Raw genomic sequence first — 17,983 nt, forward strand, 5'->3', positions numbered from 1 at the left:
TTCCTGATTCTGCCATAATTATAATTATATATAATTATAATAATAAATAATTTTTCTAAAATCTAATTAAAAACACAAGCGCGCCAACTGAAAACTCAAGTCACACAATGCCTCGTCTTACTCTGACTGGACTTTCGTAATGGCTGGGAGTGAGGAGGCAAATCCAGGGTCATAGTCTAAATGGTCCAGGGTCATAGAGCCAACACGGATTGATCGGGGGGCAGACATGACAGACACCAGAACCCAACAGAACAAGCAACAGTACATAGACCAGTACAAAGACTAGCGAGCAGACAGGGGAAAACACAGGCTTTAAATACATAAAGGTAAATGAGCAACAGGTGGGAACACAGGTGGAAACAATCAGGGGTGGAGTCACGAAATGAGGGGGCTGGACTAAAAAAACAAAAAGAACACGCGGGCTAAACCAAAACACAACACGAACACATGGACAGGACTAGGAAGGGCCAATCGTGACAACTTTGTAATGGTCACTGTCATGGGAACATCTACACATTCATAATGTGGGATTGGATTACTTGTAGTGTGCATGTAAAGGCAGATTTTCATCAGATTGTTGAGTAGAGTGCATATAAACTCCTCAGTCTTCATCAATAAAATTATATGTGTTTAATTTAATTGGCAAAAATCTTAAAGCATTAATGCACTTATAAAGTCTTAAAGCATATAAGCACAGCCATAGACAGTTGTAAGGACTTTAAACATGTTTAAATTTTGTTTTTATGCTGCCTCTGCTGCAAAGGCTCATGAGGAAGCAGAACATATGGTAGCAGACTGCAGCAATGCGTAAGGTCCACATGCGTCATTAGCACAATGTTAATTGTGCAGTCATTGTGATGTTCACATTTAAGATCAGCAGTAAATGCTTTAAAACCTACTAGCCACAACTCTGTGGTCATCTGTATGCACATAGAGTGTAAAGAACAGGACATGGTGTCAGAATAAAGTAATTACTTATGATAATGGACATTGCAGGAGTGCCGCTGTCTCGTATGAATCGGGACACCTATAAACTGCCTGATGTACAGCACAAGTTTAGGCAACATGCCAAGGTCATGTTTACTGGTTCCCTAAATAAAGCTGGTGAAGAAGAACAATGCAGCTATCTACTGCTGTGGAAAGGAAGAAGGATAGAGGCACCTTTAACACATGGACTCTCACTGCAGATGAAGCTATGGTACTGAAAATGTACGGTGACTGCTTCAAAGATTATGTAATGCACAAAGCAAATACCATTTTTTTTATATAAGTTTCAATTAAACGTACAAAGTGCTAGTAAAACATTAGAGCATTTTGTAACTGAGCTAAATTTGCTTCTGAAGGACATATGCATATGTAAACATTGCTGAAATGGTCAGAGATCGCATCATGCTCGGCATACATTCTCCATGTGTAGGGGAGATACTCCTGAGTGTTGGCTCTGAGCTAATGTTAGAAAAAGGTGTGGACTTTGCAAGATCACTTGCATTAGCACAGGCTCAGCTAAAGACCTTTGCTAGCAGTGCAAACAGCCCTCACAAGCATGGCCTCTGCACTCAAAGCAGGCAAATGTGCTGAGAACACGATTCAGCAAAGGCAAGATTAACCTCAAATCATAATGAATCCGATGCGAGGAGAGAACATTCGAACATGTGTGGGTTTCGCGTCTATAAAAGCATGCCTCCAATGAAAGCTGTGCAGCGAAAGGCAAGTCGTGTGCCACGCATGGAAAAATGAACCACTTTGCAAAAGCATGTTGATCCAGTTGCCAGAACTCTGTCCACGCAGTGAATGGCACTGAAACACCAATCAAAGGAGACATGCATGACAAACTGTTTATTAACCACAAATTGCTGACACAGAGCAAGCATTTGTAGACAAACTGGTTGGAAACCGTGGCACTGAGATAAAATTCAAATTAGACATGGGTGCGCAGGTGAATGTCAATGTGCCTAAAGGACGAGTGCGTAACTTAGCCTACCCCTCACTGCCTCAATGGCTATGAAGGACATCAGCATAATGTAAAAGGCACATGGAATTTGACATTGTTGACACTCAGGCCCCACCAGTGTTAGGTTTAAAAGCATATCTGGGCTTAATTAATCCAGTGTTATCAGTAAGTACACCTAGGGATGAACACAAGCCCATAATGGAGGAGTTTGCTGATGTTTATTCTGGCACTGGATATTCCCAGATGAATGTTCAATTCTTCTTAAACCAGAGAAAACCCCTTCCTCTACATGGCAGACTAAAAGGAGAACTTGACAGTATGGAAAAACAAGGCATCATAACCAAAGTGACAGAGCCAACAGACCGGGTCAATGCTCAAAGTATGCCTTGACCCGAGGGACCTCAACAAAGCAATAAAACGCTGATACTACACTATGCCAAAACTAGATCACAGTCAAGCTTGCAGGAGCATGTAACTTTAGTGTTTTGAATAAACCATTAAACTCACTGAAGAGGCCTCATATCTGAAAACTTTCAGTTCAGTCTTTGTCCGCTACAGGTTTGGTCATTTGCCCTTTGGCCTAATCTCTGCCCGAGATGAGTTCCAGCATAACAGTCTTAAAAAGGACTGAATGGTGCTGTGGCGATTGTAGATGACATTCTCATCTATGGCAGCACAAAAGAAGGGCATGATGTTCATCTCTGCGCAATGCTGCAGAGAACATGTGAAAAAGGTGTTTGGCTCAACCCTGAGAAGAGCATCATAGGAGTCTCACAGTGGATGTTGTTAAGCCAGACCCAGACAAGGTGTCTGCAGTAAAGCAAATGGAGTCTCTGAAATAAAGCAGAGCTGGAAATAGTGCTGGTCATGGTTAACTCTCTAGCCAGATTTGCACCACTTGAGCTAAGCAATCCAGTGAATTTGTCTGGGACACAAAGCATGAAACAGCCTTCCAGAAAAAAAGGCCTAATCACTTGGACCAGTCCTCGCATACTTTAATGTAGAAAAAGACCTCAGGCTACAGGTAGATGTTTCAAAGCACTGACATGGAGCCGTATCACTGCACAAAGGACAGCCCATCAGCTATGCATCCAGATTACTGAGAGCGAGACCAATTATGCCTAAATTCAGAAGAGACTGTACTCAATCCTATTCAGCTGTAAACATTTTCATCATTACAAATATGTCCATAAGATCAGCACAAAAGTGATCATAAGCGACCCGAGTCCATCATGGCAAAACCTCTTGCCGCAGCACCACCTAGACTTCAAAGAACGATTCTTCAGCTTCAAAAGTATGACTTCACAATCACTTACCCACCCGGCAGAGACATCACTGACACTGGCACACTTCTGAAATGCCTTTCCCGACATCATGATGAGCTGGCATGCAAGGCATGGAAATACAGTTGCACACGGTGCATAGCAACCTACCAGTGAGTGATGCTGAGCTCAAAGAAATTCAGAGTGAAATGAAGAAAGACATTCAATTTGTTCTGCTGTTGAAAGTCATCTATGAAGGCTGGCCTGCTGAAAGACAAAATGTCCTCAAAGGTGAGAACATAATTATTCCACCTTCACTGAGAAAGGAGTGCAGTCACAGATCCATACTGGCCATATATATCAGGCTTTGGCCAGGAATGTGCAGTAACATGAGGACATTGTTGGAAGGTGCGCTGTCTGTGTAGAACACTGTCCATCTAATGCCAAAGAACCTCTGATCACCCACAGAATTCCGGACAGACAGTGCCAGGTAGGCACTAGATATTTTCACATGGAATAATGGGGACTACACTGTGACAGTTGACTACTACAGCAGATGCTTTGAATGGGACATCAACAGCAGTCATTCATAAGCTCAAAGCATTTCTGGCATTTCTGATCAGGTTATGTCAGATAACAGCCACAATACAAAAACGATCTGAATCTGAATCTGAAGTCTTTGCAGAAACCTGGGGCTTCACTCAGACCATGGCAAGCACTCATTACCCACAGGGCAACGGCATTGCCGAAAAAAAATGCACATTGCAAAATCCCTTCTGGATAAGGCAAAAGCAAATAAGAGAGACCCCTTCTTCAGCTTGCTTGAGTAACTAAACACACCTGTTGATAACTTCAAGTCCCCGGAACAACTGTTGATGGGTCACAGACGTCACTCTATAATCTCTAGAAACATTGACCAACAGCTACAACCAAAGACTGTGAACTCCAGAGACATACAGGCAAAATGTGCACCGTGGCAGGTGACCAGTCAGTGCAACCACTACCAGAGCTCCATCCTGGTGAGGCAGTCAGAATCCAGGAACAGGGACGGTGGAAGCCAGGCACAGTAGTCCAATCAGCGAACACCCGCTACATTTGCACAGCAGAAGGGAGAGTAGTACTGCCGAAACCATTGGCATCTCTTGAAAGCAAGAGAAGATGACACACCTATTCATAAACCTGGTAATTTGACAGAAGACAACACACAGTGGGACACCCCAGTAACACCCAAGCCCTTTTCCTTACCTGTGACAGATACTGGTGCAAAAGATGAAAGAGGCACAGACCCATTCTATTCTACCTGTGAATTCAACAAAGGTGTAGACAGGGACAAGGTCAAATGGACAAAAAAAAAAAGAAGTTCTGCCGGTATGCTTGCTGTGAGCAGTTCAGTTAATCATTCAGCTTTTAGTTTATAGCAAACTGTTGCATACATACACTAAGTAAAGCATAAACTACTTAATGTGAACAATCCCTACATAGCTATAACGTGTTTGGAGTAATGTAGTTGGTAACACCTTTGCCTTCTACACTGTAGCATTGGGTTCAATCCCTGCCTGGGTAAGCACCCTACGCTATACCAAAAAGAGTCCTTGGGCAAGACTCCTAACACTAACTTCACCTACCTGTGTAGAATGATCAAATTGTAAGTCGCTCTAGATAAGAGCATCTGTCAAATGCCATAAATATAATGTGAAATATAGTGAGAAAGATAGACATGTAAATAAAATGTGTTTTGTTTATTTGTTTCAATAAAAAAGGCATATAATGTTTGCATGTGCAACGCTGATATATATCAGTAATCTCTATGTTATTGCACCCATAATGCTTCAGAGCAGCGGGCAAAGGGGTTTTCTGGCTGCAGAAGCATATGTAATGTTCACATTTAAGTAAACTTATTTTCATAGATGAATGAAGACATCATATCTGCATGCTCAGGATGGCCTGTGAGAGACCTTTGTCATGTACAGCCAAAATAAGTTGCTAATTAGATGTCAGACAGATAATTAGATGTCATCAAGTGATCTCTGCCCCCAACAAGCAAACCACTAACGTCCTGTAATGTATGTGTGCAACTAAATAGTGTGAGAATGTGAAACACTGCATCTAACTGTAAGCATGAAAGTGCCTTTTATATACCTTGATCCAGTTTCCGGTACACTGTGAACGTCCTGATGATCTGGGAATCGTATACTGAGCCAGGCCATTTTGAATCAATACTTATCAGGTGCTGATGATCACAAGTCACCTGAAAAGCAGCTGCGTTCAGAACATCAGATATAGTTCATCATCTAAGCCCATGTGGCTTCATTACTATCTGCATTGAGGGTTTTTAATTTTGTACCTGCATGCTGATGCTGTGAAAGGACTTGGTTTGCATAGTCAGCCTCATGCTCTCCCAAGGCTGTCACTATGGGAATACGAGTGCAATCAATGGCACAGATTACTTTTGTGAATCCTAATAAAAAGGACCCAAATAATATCAACAGCTACAGACAGTTTATTAATCAAAGATAAGCACTAGCAGGAAAAACTACCTACAATCTGATAAAAACCTTCATTTATAGCATCTAGCAGCCCTTTCAGTTTAAGGTGAACCCTGTGAATTACCCCCCGGCCACATGCTTTTGTTGTTTTGGTTTTTTGCTCCACCTTAGCTCTGCCGTTTCTCACGCCCCACACCTGCGTACTGGGTGTAACCCTGACGAGTGAATATGTGTGTGTCTGCCTAGCACTGTAAATGCGTTTGTTACCTTGTTCACTGATTCTTTCTTTGTTTTATACGTTGCTAGTCCCATTCATTTAGTTCCTTAGTTTTGGTTTTGCCCTTTTGTTGTTTACATAGATTCTCTGTTCTCTGCTTCGTTTTCTGTTGTGTTCATGGATGCATCCTGCTTCTTGTCCGAATATGCCTACCTAGTATAGATGTACATACTCTTAAAGCGGACAGTATGCACTTTAACACCAACACTGTGCTCAAAATAGCATACTGTGCACTGTATAGAGGGGAGAGTGGTGCATATTATCACACTTTTCAAGCCTTCTTACAGTTCTTAGACACAAATGATCTACACTGTATATACAGCACTGTGTAAAGGTTTTAGGCATCTAAGCTAAATTTTTAACAATTGACCTCAGCAGTGAGTTTATATACATTAGAATATACATTAGAATAAAGTCATATTCATAATTCAAATAAACAGAAAAACAATAAAAGGTAACTAGAAGTTCTCGGGTCCATATTTTTTTCTTGACACCTTCACAGCCGCCACAGAGACTCGTTAATATCATCAATTACATCATGAGCTCAATTTACTGAGCACTGATTGGTCAAACCAGGAGCTGCTTTTTAACTATATATAATACTGGGCTTCCTCGAGGAGAGGCGCGGAAATGGGTAAACAAACACACTAACATCCACAAAATCACTATATACGTCTATCTTATATATATAATCATCATTAATTAATATTCTATACATTTTGTTATTCAAATCTTTACACTTTTCTCAGCAAAGAAACACAAACTACACAAATAAATTGATTTCAAAAAGCCTTTGACTTTCGCACAGTACTGTACATTTATGTATTATATGTAAGAGCGGAATAAATGATGCACCAAATGAAAGAGTAAAGTCTCACACAAACATTTTAGATTTATTGCATCTTCATATCTTTTTTCCGTGCGGAGATCTGGACAGTTAATAGTAGAGGGTGTGCACCTGTGACAGCTTGACCCATCAGTGGGTGAGCGGTCACACTGAATTTTTCAATAAATGCATACATACCCGAGTGACTATAAATACGGATAGTTTTTAAAATCTATATTTTCTATTCTTTGCTACACTCCAGACTGGTTTTGCCTGTAACTTCACCAGCCTCAGTGCTTTTTACATTCCACCACGTGGTGTGCTATCACTATCTGTCTTTCTTTAATAATTTAGTCCTTCCTCCCTTCATTCTTTCCTCCGTCCCCTTTTCTTTAAAATAAAATTCCTCATTACAGGCTTATCACATCCACCTTATGTTCTTATTGCCACGAAGCAATTAATAACACACTGCAGTCATGGTGCTGTGTGAGAATATACTGGGTCACACACTATTGTCTGAGTTTAGTGTGTTAGTAGACACACACACACACACATATCATCACTCCCCAAAGAAAAAGATGTATCTCAAGAAAAAGTCATTTTACAGCAAAAGACAAAGATTCTTAATTTTCAGTGTAAATTAATGTAACGAGTTTATCCAAAGTCATTTTGGAGAATTTTATAGGCCCATTCATCATGAAATGTTCACACAATGTAAAGGACAGCTGCTGTTTTTAAAATGATGTAGAAAAATAAAAACTGACAAAAATTGAGAAGCTTGTTTTGGACAGTGATGAGATGCTTGGTAAATATGTGAAAGAATGTAAGGTAATAAGGCTGAGCACATAATATCACAATGATTTTCAACCAAGTTCTAGGTGTCAGTTTATACCAAGGCACGTCACCCCAGATGGATGCGTGTGATAAGAGTGACTATGCAATCAAATTCTTGTGGTATTCTAAATGAAAATATCTTGACAAATCCTTTTGAGAACACACTTCTGCACACTTTAATGCACAATTACTGTGTATTTGCTGAATTTAACATTGTTGGCATCTTGGCAAATGAATAGAAATTGTACATTTAACTGTTGCATTAAATTGTGCAGAAAAAATGTCATTGAAGTGCGTTCTCTGTAGAGGAATCAACAAAACAAGTAATGTGACAAGGCATTGTTCAATTTTTTTTGCTTGTGTTTTGCATAGCTAAAGTAAAAATACACTTTATTCTCTCTACTTGGAATAGAAATATAATTCGCACACACACACAATTTCGCACACACACACAAATTTCTAAGCCGCTTCTCCCTCAGGCTTGTGGGAGGGTGCTGGAGCCTATGCCAACGGTCATCGGGCGGAAAATAGGATGCAATGATATAGAAATCAAGTAAACCATATTTTTAAAGGAAAAAAAAAACTACAGACAACATATTAAACATTGAAACTGAGAAATTTATTGTCTTTTGAAAAATATATAGAACTTTTGAATTTGATGCCAACAATATGTTCCAAAAAAGTTGGGACGGGGGCCTGTTCCCCACTGTGTTTCATCACCTCTTCTGTGAACAACACTGTAAACGTTTGGGAACTGAGGAAAACAACTGCTGTAGTTTAGAAAGTGATATGTTTTCCCTTTCTTGTTTGATCTAGGATTTCAGCTGCTCAACACTTCAGGGACATATTTGTCATATTTTTCAGTTCATAAGGCACCAAATGTTATCTGTGGTGACAGGTCTGGAGGGCAGGCAGGTCAGTTGAGCACCTAGGCTCTTTTAAAACAGAGCCATGCTGTTGTAGTACATGTAGAATGGGGTTTTGTTGAAATAAGCCAGGCCTTCTCTGAAAAAGACGTCGTCTGGATGGCAGCATATGTTGCCAAAACATCTATATATCGTTTAGCATTAATAGTGCTTTCACAGATGCGCACATCACCCATGCCATTGCACTAATGCACCCCTTTTTAATGTAGTGCCACCTGAGGGCCCAAAGATCCTGGTGAGCAAATACTGGTTTGTGGTCTTGTCTCTTGCATCCAGTGATTTCTCCACATGTTGAATGTTATTACGTACTGTATATGATGAGAAGCTGTTTTATGTTAAGAAACGTTATTTTTGAATTGTTGCATTGTGCTCGCACAATCATTCACTGAGTAGTGAACTCCTTCCCATCACAACTTCTGAAAGACTCAGCCTCTCTGAGATGCTCTTTTTTATTTTCCAGTAATGTTACTGACCTATTGCCAATCAACCACCAGGTGTGTTATAGAACTTTACAAACTGTCCCAACTTTTTTGGAATATGTTGTTGTCATCAAATTCAAAATGGGCAAAATATTTTTCAATACACAATAAATTTTACCAGTTTTAACATTTGATATTTTGTCTTTATACTATTTTCAATGAAATATAGGGTTTATATGCTGTACACATCATTGCATTTTGTTTTTATTTACATTTTGCGCAGCGTCCCAACATTTTTGGAAAAGTGGTTGTACATAAAATATAAAGTTAAATTGTGCTTATCCCAGATTACAGTGACTGACCACACATGAACCGACAGGACAAACAGCTGTTCAGTTTTTCTGGTAGCACCACTGGCATTGGTAGGCAAGGTGCGAGGGGTCCAGGATCTCCCAAATAATCTCTCGGACCCTATGAGTGTCTCAAAATGATCATTCTGAAGGGTCCCAGAAAACATCAAATTATTATGATGTTTTGCTATCCATTAGCAAAAAACGGACTCCGATACAAATTCATGGAAAGGTCCTTCTTTAGCCCGTTTTATCCACAATCAGTGAGCTTCTGTCTTTGGTGTTCTTAAAAGTGCAATTGTTAAGATTTTTTATTTAAAACATTCCAGAATGAAATAAAATCATCAAAAGAATGTGAAGAATTAACAATTTTGATTTTATCACAAATATATATTGTGTTAGCGATATCCGCTGAAGTTAACACGCTAACCAGCAAACCCCGGCCCCTCCTGTCTCCTAACACCGCTTTGCAGCTAGAGAGGCGATAGTGAGTCACTGTGGCATCAAGTCTGCCATTAGTTTAACATGTGAGGAGGAAGAAGTCGCACTGCCCACTCCAGTCAAGTACTTAGAAAAGAAGTGACATAAATAGAAGCAAAGCAAGAGTTAATACTGGTGTTGCTTTCCACTGTTAAAGAGCTCCATGCGAATAACAGAAAGAAGTTTGTTACTGAACGTTTCTTCTAGACTGGTAAGGAAAAAGGGAAACAGGTGAAGTGGGAGGAGGAGGGATAGTGTGGAATATGAGAATTCGACAGGCTGTGTCATCTTACATATCGTTCCTTTACCTAACTAGAGATGCTGCACTGGTCTGCCTCAGGGTGGCGCTGTAGTAATTTGGCTCACTCAGTTGGTTCTTCACAGCTTACAGCTGTATCCTCTGAAAAACTCTGAAAACATGCCCAATTTCCAAAGAGTTTGGTGGAAAGAGTGAACTGTTACTCATTCCTCTAACCAAAGACAAAAGAGATTAGCAAAATCTCAATTAATGTGTAGACATTTTGCTGCCATTGAGGCTAGTGCCTCTATAGTGAGTTAGCAGCCAGCCAATGCTGGAGTAGCCGGCCAATAAGGAACCCTTGAATTCCACAGAGCACACTGGTAGTAGGCTATTTCAAACAGAGCCACTGTTCCATTTCAAATCCAATATGCTGGAGTACAGAGCCAACCACTCTGTTCTGTGTCACGACAAAAACTGTATCAACGTCCACGGTGTCTATACTGCACTTCTTCACCTCAGCATCACCTTAGCAAGCTCTTGTAATTACACTTCAATGTTCATAGTGCAAAACTAAGCACTAAGTCTGGGCAGATGGAATACGTGCTGTCACGCTCCATGTTCTCCTAAACTGCAGAGGGATGATGGTAATCCGTTTCCGTGCTTTCTGTGGGAGAAATTAGGGTGCAAAGCGTCAGGCAGCACCTCGCCCTACAGCAGATGACCGTGCTCTTCTGGCTAAGATATTGCTTGCTTCCCCCATGAGAGTCACAACAAGCCCTAATCTCTTGAGTCCATACTGTCAGGGTGAATGAACGAATTAGAAAAATCACACACACACACACACACACACACACACACACGCACGCACACACACACGCGCACACACACGCGCACACACACGCGCACACACAAGGATGATTAAAACCATCTAATCCCTCTTTTGAGTAAAATTTCTGGCTTTTACGCAACAAAATGTGGGTCCACATGTGCTACAAAATTGTCAATAAATTACTGCTCATGGCTGTTTTCTTCATATTAAGACGCAGGTTTACTAAACAAGGTGCTAATTACTGACAGTCTACTGACACTTTGTGCTGACAGGGGTGACCAACTTATTAACACATGGGCAGCTCAATATCAACCCCTGTTTTGCTCTCTTTTAAAGCCTGTTTCTTCTAGGTAGGTGCTTTCAAATCTTCTCTGAATCTAAAAGATGAATTATTACTTGTTGACAAAGCACACAATCATTTTGATATAATAAGTAATTATTTTGAGAAAATAAGATCACATTTTTGCCATAGGTTTATAATACAGCTGTATCAATAGCGACACTCTTAAGAAGGACGGTTCCTCCAGAATTCTTTAGTGAAAGGAATGGTTGCATTTCAAACTAAGAGTTCTATATAGAACATTTCATGCTTAAATGGTTCTTTTCATTACGAAATGATCCTTCAGATCAATGGAAACATGTACAAGGATCGATATAGGACCTTTTGGAAAATGCTTCTGGTTTTGCTACTGTAACATAGTCAAGCATGTAACAAAAGCTATATAGAACCATATACATCAAGCTGAAGAACCATTTCACCATGCAAGTACCAATTTAGGCATAAAATGGTCCCAAATTTAATGGTTTTAAATAGAACCATTGCCTTTGCCAACAAACCCTTGAAGAAGGGTACTAGCACAGATCCGGTTTGAATCTAAAAGAAGCATGTCTAAAAAATGATTCAAGCTTTGCTAATTGATCAGTGGGTGCGATAATTTCACAATACGCCAAGACATTTTCACGATACATGAAATGTGTCTCACTTTTTAGTTCTTCTGGGGTTTGAGAAGCCAGAACAAGCTAAACAGAACCAGTAAAGCTGCTAAAAACTATGAATACAATGATTTGTCACACACCACAGTGCACTACTTTCAATGAAATGCAGCGAATTTCCTAAATTCCTCCTAATGAAACAGTTCTTCAGTGATGATATTTACACTATATCCAGAAAAATGCACTGTGATGTAATTTATCATGATAGCAATAAAAGATCACCGTATTGCTCAGCCCTATGACGAAGTCATGTTCAAATGAATCTTATACCACAATTACAGCACATTACATTTCTCCAGACTGACAACCTGCACTGCACACACAGCCCATTAGAACAGAATTAGAGAAGATATGTTTTTTCTTTTTTTTTTTATTAATTATGTCATACTGAAAGAGTTCAAGAGTTTTGCATATATGTATTATGCATGCATGTATGTATTACGTAATGCAGGGGTGTCCAATCTCAGCTGCAATAGGGGCCGGCGTGGCTGTGGGTTTTTATTCCAACAAAGCTGGAGCACAGATGGTCAGTTGTGTGAGTGTGAGACTAACGGACTGAACAAGTGGAATCAGGCGTGCTCCTCTTTGATGGGAACGAAACTTACAGCCACATCGGACCTTCTGGACACCCTGATGTAATCTGTAATTGAATTTAAGCGAACTGGATCATACTGGATCAGACCTTCAAATCGTGTCAGATCAGTAGTGAATCAGAGCGTATCGAACCAAAACGGCCTAAATTGTATCATTTTTGTATCATCTGAAAGAAGGAGATTCATACTCCCGTTACATAGGCAAACATGTTCTCAAGACGCTTTGATGAGTGTAAAATATGCCCAAAGTTCTTGGAAACTGCAGGTTAGGTTATTCAAATTAGGAATAATGACAAAATAATGGTGTGTTCCTGATATTTAAACTGAAACTAAATAAATGTGTTTGAAAAACCGGGTTTAAACACAGCCCACAGTCTGTATTTACTATCAGTCTTGATAAATAGGAGCAGGTGCCTCGTTATAATAATCTCCCCCCCACTAGTTTGTGCTTTGAGAGGAATAACAAGGCCACAGCGCAAAATAAGCAAGAGAAGTTAATTTATATACATATTTCATACACAAAGGCAATTCAGTGTGCTTAACATAAATAAAAGCAACAGGAACATCAAAATGAAAATAGCAGCAGCCACCTCTTTGATCTTGCATTAGTATGTCTGCCCCTAAAAGATGCTTACTGGTATTGGTAGCTACTACTGTTAGCTTGCATTGCTAGCACTGTTACCTGCTCAGGTGCTGACAGCCACATCAGACTTCAACATCACCAGCAGCAGTACAACAGGGCTAAAGAGCACACACACACACACACACACACACACAAACACACACACACACCATAAAATTACACCTGACAACTAGTAATACATTTTTACTTCAACTGAAATGAATGAACACTTTTTCCATATATAAACCCACATATATATTTACAATGTACACCCTAATTGCATTCATTACATGTGTGAAATGAGGTTTTATATTGGTTGGCCAGATGTGTTACTAGAGTGGCCAGATGTGTAACTAGTGATACACTCAGCACATTCATTTTCTTTTCTTTTATGAGCAGTTTTTGTCCCTGCTATTTCCTACTGCTGTCCTTGTTCGCTTGTTTTGTCTGTTTGTCTGTCAGTAACTGCCTTCTGACTGCTCTCCAAATGGAGTTTACAATGACAAAAGAAAAAAAAACAAACCATTTTTGAGAGACAAAGATGAGCCTCCCAAAGAAAGTGTTTCGGTATTTTTAGAAATATAATTATGATTTAAAATCTGAATCACCCGTCCATCTATGATGCGTTTACCTGAATTTTAATGCCTCTTGCTGATATGAAAATTAAAGTGTAAAAACAAGTTGTTATATTACAGGTCTCTCTCTCTCTCTCTCTCTCTCTCGCTATACAGTCTCTATAGTACTGCTTAACAATCTAAGGCACCTATGACTCTTGGTAAGTGTTTTTGTGAAAACACCATATATCATTCAATCAATTAATATTATTAGAATAAACAAATTGTTGCCCTGCGATGGACTGGCGACCTGTCCAGGGTGTATCCTGCCTTCCGCCCGATGACTGCTGGGATAGGCTCCAGCACCCCCTGCGACCCTGACAGAGAAGCGGCTTAGTGGATGGATGGATGGATGGATAAACAAATTGTTTTCAAAAACCTGTTGATGCGTATCTTGTGGGCTACTTTAAACTCCATCATCAGTACACCTGATTCAACTAATAAAGCATCAAACAGCCAAACCAGATAATGCATAAAAACTACAATTAATATCTTACTGTCATGAGGAGAGAAACAAACATTCTGACAGGCATAAATCTTTTTTTGCATGTTTTATGTTTTTTTTCTAAGCAAACATACACTTATTTCCAAATTCAATAGCAGAAAAGCCTTTGAGGTGGATGTAAATCAGGAATGGTGAATCATAGACTGACAGTCTGATCAACCCTGCCTGGATGACGTGGGTGAGGTAGGCTGACCAGAAACACCCAATGACCATCATTGATTATGGTTCACATAAACTGAACCTCAAAAATCATGCAGTTTCCATAGAGTGAATGCAGTTTCCGGTTTTCATCACTGACTTCCAGTGAGAGCAACAGTGGCTGCATGTTCCAACCTGTGAGCACACATATCATATATATGGTCAACAGTTTAACTCCACTAGGGCAGTGGAGTTTACCAGTAGCAATGACTGTAGGTCTTGGTAATACAGCCCATGGATTCTTCTAACAGTAAAAGGTCTCTCCAGGGGAAGTCAAGTACTTATAGGGTGCCCACATACTTTTGGCCATATAGTTTGTAAATTTTTATAGTAAGTAAGGGGAAGAGGGAGGCACGGTGGCGTGGTGGGTAGCGCTGTTGCCTTACAGCGAGGAGGGCCTGGGTTCAATTCCCCGGCCGGGTGACCAGGTCCTCTCTGTGTGGAGTTTGCATGTTCTCCCCGTGTCTGCGTGGGTTTCCTCCGGGTTCTCCGGTTTCCTCCCACAGTCCAAAGACATGCAGTCAGGCCGATTGGGCATGCTAAATTACCGCTGGGTGTGAATGTATGTATGTATGTGTGTGTGGCTGTCTGGCTGTCTGGCTGGCTGTCTGTCTGGCTGGCTGTCTGTCTGCCCTGTGATGGACTGGTGACCTGTCCAGGGTGTATCCTGCCTTCTGCCCGAAGGCTGCTGGGATAGGCTCCAGCACCCCCCGCGACCCTGATGGAGAAGCAGCTTAGAAAATGGATGGAGATAAGGGGAAGAAGCCCATAGAGTCAGATGTGTTGCTATGCCAATTTAAAATTTGAAATGTTACTTACACTAAGTAATTGTACATTACTAGTTCAAATCATCTATAGTTTATTCTCATTCACAATATACTGTAACAGCAGGGCGCAACCTGGGGCAGGCGCTGCCGCTTCTGCTGTACCAGAGATTGACTAACATGCTGTTCAGTCAATCATATCAGACCTCATTCATTCTAAGACAATCATCTCAGACCTGAGGGTTATGCACAAAACCGAGCTAAAGACAGGCTAAAATCTCACTAAAAACAGAGCTTATTCAACATCTGTAACATAGTGAAAGAGTTAAACAGACTATATATGTCACCTACAATTTATTTAAGTTTAAGTGACCCTAATTAGTCCCACAACGGGGAAATTTCACCTCTGCATTTAACCCATCCGTGAAGTGAACCACCACATACACAATAGTGAGCGCACACACACCACACACTAGGGGGCAGTGAGCACACTTGCCCGGAGCGGTGGGCAGCCCAATCCGCAGCGCCCGGGGAGCAGTTGGGGGTTAGGCGTCTTGCTCAAGGACACCTCAGTCATGTGCTGTCGGCTCTGGGGATCGAACCGGCGACCTTCCGGTCACGAGGCTGGATCCCTAACCTCCAGCCCGCGACTGCCCCCGTGGATCCCCAATATGGATCTATGTGGCGAAGTATGGCCAGTATAGCTGGATATCTGTTTTTTACTTGGTTGCTTGTTAACTCTAGCTAGCTAACTTTAGTTATCTTTGGGTTTAATAGAGCTAAAGAGCAAGTTCCATAGAGGCTCTGGTTTAACCTCACTCCATAGAGAGAATGAGAGTGAATGAGAAAGAGGGAGAGAGATAACATTATTGACAGCTCTTTATTCTGTTTTTGGATTTTTCTTTAGTATTTGGACACTGCAACACCAGTATTTGCCATATATTGTTGTTTACAGTATGTTAATGTCAGTGAAAAGGACGAGACTGAAGTTGCTTCCTTTTCACCAGATTCCTGTTCGAGTTTTCCCGCTGAGAGGTGTCAGAATGTAACTGCTGCAGTATTTAAGGTGGAACTAAAAAAAAAAATAAAATCAAACAAGAAGTGACTTCAGCTTTGTGTGAAAAGGTCATCATAACACAGTTTTATATCCCTCAATTCCTCAACCTGAAGATAGAAATTTAGAGGCAGCTCCATTGAAGGCCAGTCAGATACAATTTTTACCAGTTAAACTAAATTTTAATTGATTGATCATTATTTCCATGAATTCTTGTAAAACTTTGAGCTTAATAAAATGAATGTTTTAATAAACACAGGAAGAGCAAGAGAGAAAGAAGCTGAAGGAGACTGACAGGACTGTAGGAGCAGATCTGATGGAAGTCAGTGAGCAAGAAGAAAGTGAAGGAGAGTCATAGCCAATAAACGTTTGGTTAAAAATATAAAATGAAATTAATTCAACTTAACTGAGAAAACATTTGCAACTATAACCTTGAAATTCTGTCATCAGCTTATTAAGCAGATCACATTCGTTCTGATTTCACCAACGGAGACTGAACTGATCTATGATCTGTTTGTTTGAGTAATATATTTAGGATCTTGCAGCTGATCTAAGAGAGAGGAGAGAGCATGGATGTGGATGGATGTAGTGTTTGTAACATTGACTCTGTGGTTAATAAGAACTATGAGGAGACACATCTACTGTGTGCCAATTTGACCAATTAACCATTATTGATATACTTAACACAGCTGATGTATTTAACATTTTCTGGCTGTTGCTACTCTGAAAGTGCAATTGTCAACATTTTGGGGCTATTAAAAAAAACCTCTTTGGGAAACAAGGCCCCATCCCCACCTGGTACCAATTTAGCCCCCACTTTGCATTTATAAGCACTCAGCGTTTCCTGATTCACTTAATCTGCAACAAGAAACTGTTAAACACTAAAAAGTCACGAAACTGAAATCAGCTTCTTGCTCACCAGCTTTTTGTATGGATTTTCCACCTTAAATAGTGCAACATTCTGCCACCTCAGGCACCGTTTGGTGGAACGGAAAAATTCGAGCAAGAAGCTGACAAATGACAAGCTGACTTCAGCCTCGTAAAAAGTTATATAAAAAAAATGTTGAGTTACAAGAAACTGTTCTACTTTTGTGGAAAGGTTTCCTGCTGGAGATGTGAGAACAGCAGCTATAGCTGAACTAAAGCTTAAAGCAGAGCAAAGTAAGTCTGGATTTTCATTTAAATTATGTTTTTAGGCTATACTAGGACATTAGCACATACAGACACATATTTACATCCATCCATCCATTTTCTAAGCCGCTTCTCCGTCAGGGTCGCGGGGGGTGCTGGAGCCTATCCCAGCGGTCATCGGGTGGAAGGCAGGATACACCCTGGACAGGTCGCCAGTCCATCACAGGGCAGACAGACAGTCACACCCAGGGGCAATTTAGCATGTCCAATTGGCCTGACTGCATATCTTTGGACTGTGGGAGGAAACCGGAGAACCCGGAGGAAACCCACACAGACATGGGGAGAACATGCAAACTCCACACAGAGAGGACCCTGGTCGCCCGGCTAGGGAATCAAACCCAGGCCCTCCTCGCTGTGAGGCGACAGCGCTACCCACCACGCCACTGTGCCGCCCCATATTTACACCCAATATGGTCAAATGTTACTTCAATAATATGGACATTGTGGCTCCCAAGGTGGTTCAATTTTTGTTGAAACTTGACAAAGTGGCTCTTCTTAACATTTGGGTTGTGGTCCCTGCATTAGCCTAAAGTCATCACGTAAATGCTTCTCTAAACTATAGGTGTGA

The 17,983-nt window shown here is 40.7% G+C and overlaps 1 long non-coding RNA gene across 2 annotated transcripts in view; it reads right to left on the reverse strand.

Moving 5' to 3' along the window:
• Positions 1 to 1,821: 1,821 nt before the first annotated feature.
• Positions 1,822 to 17,983, reverse strand: part of LOC108432082 — a 32,443-nt gene continuing 16,281 nt past the window's right edge. Inside the window, exons 3-6 of one of the 2 annotated variants that reach the window (XR_001858200.2) lie at positions 5,558 to 5,623; positions 5,353 to 5,461; positions 4,459 to 4,513; positions 1,822 to 4,354 (exon numbers count right to left, since the gene is read on the reverse strand). This is a non-coding gene — a long non-coding RNA (uncharacterized LOC108432082). Of the gene's footprint in view, positions 4,355 to 4,458; positions 4,514 to 5,352; positions 5,473 to 5,557; positions 5,624 to 17,983 lie in introns of both variants that reach the window. The other variant, XR_001858199.2, reaches the window with a different exon arrangement.

The sequence above is a fragment of the Pygocentrus nattereri genome, chromosome 14, assembly GCF_015220715.1.
Source record: "Pygocentrus nattereri isolate fPygNat1 chromosome 14, fPygNat1.pri, whole genome shotgun sequence".
Taxonomy (NCBI): Eukaryota; Metazoa; Chordata; class Actinopteri; order Characiformes; family Serrasalmidae; genus Pygocentrus; species Pygocentrus nattereri.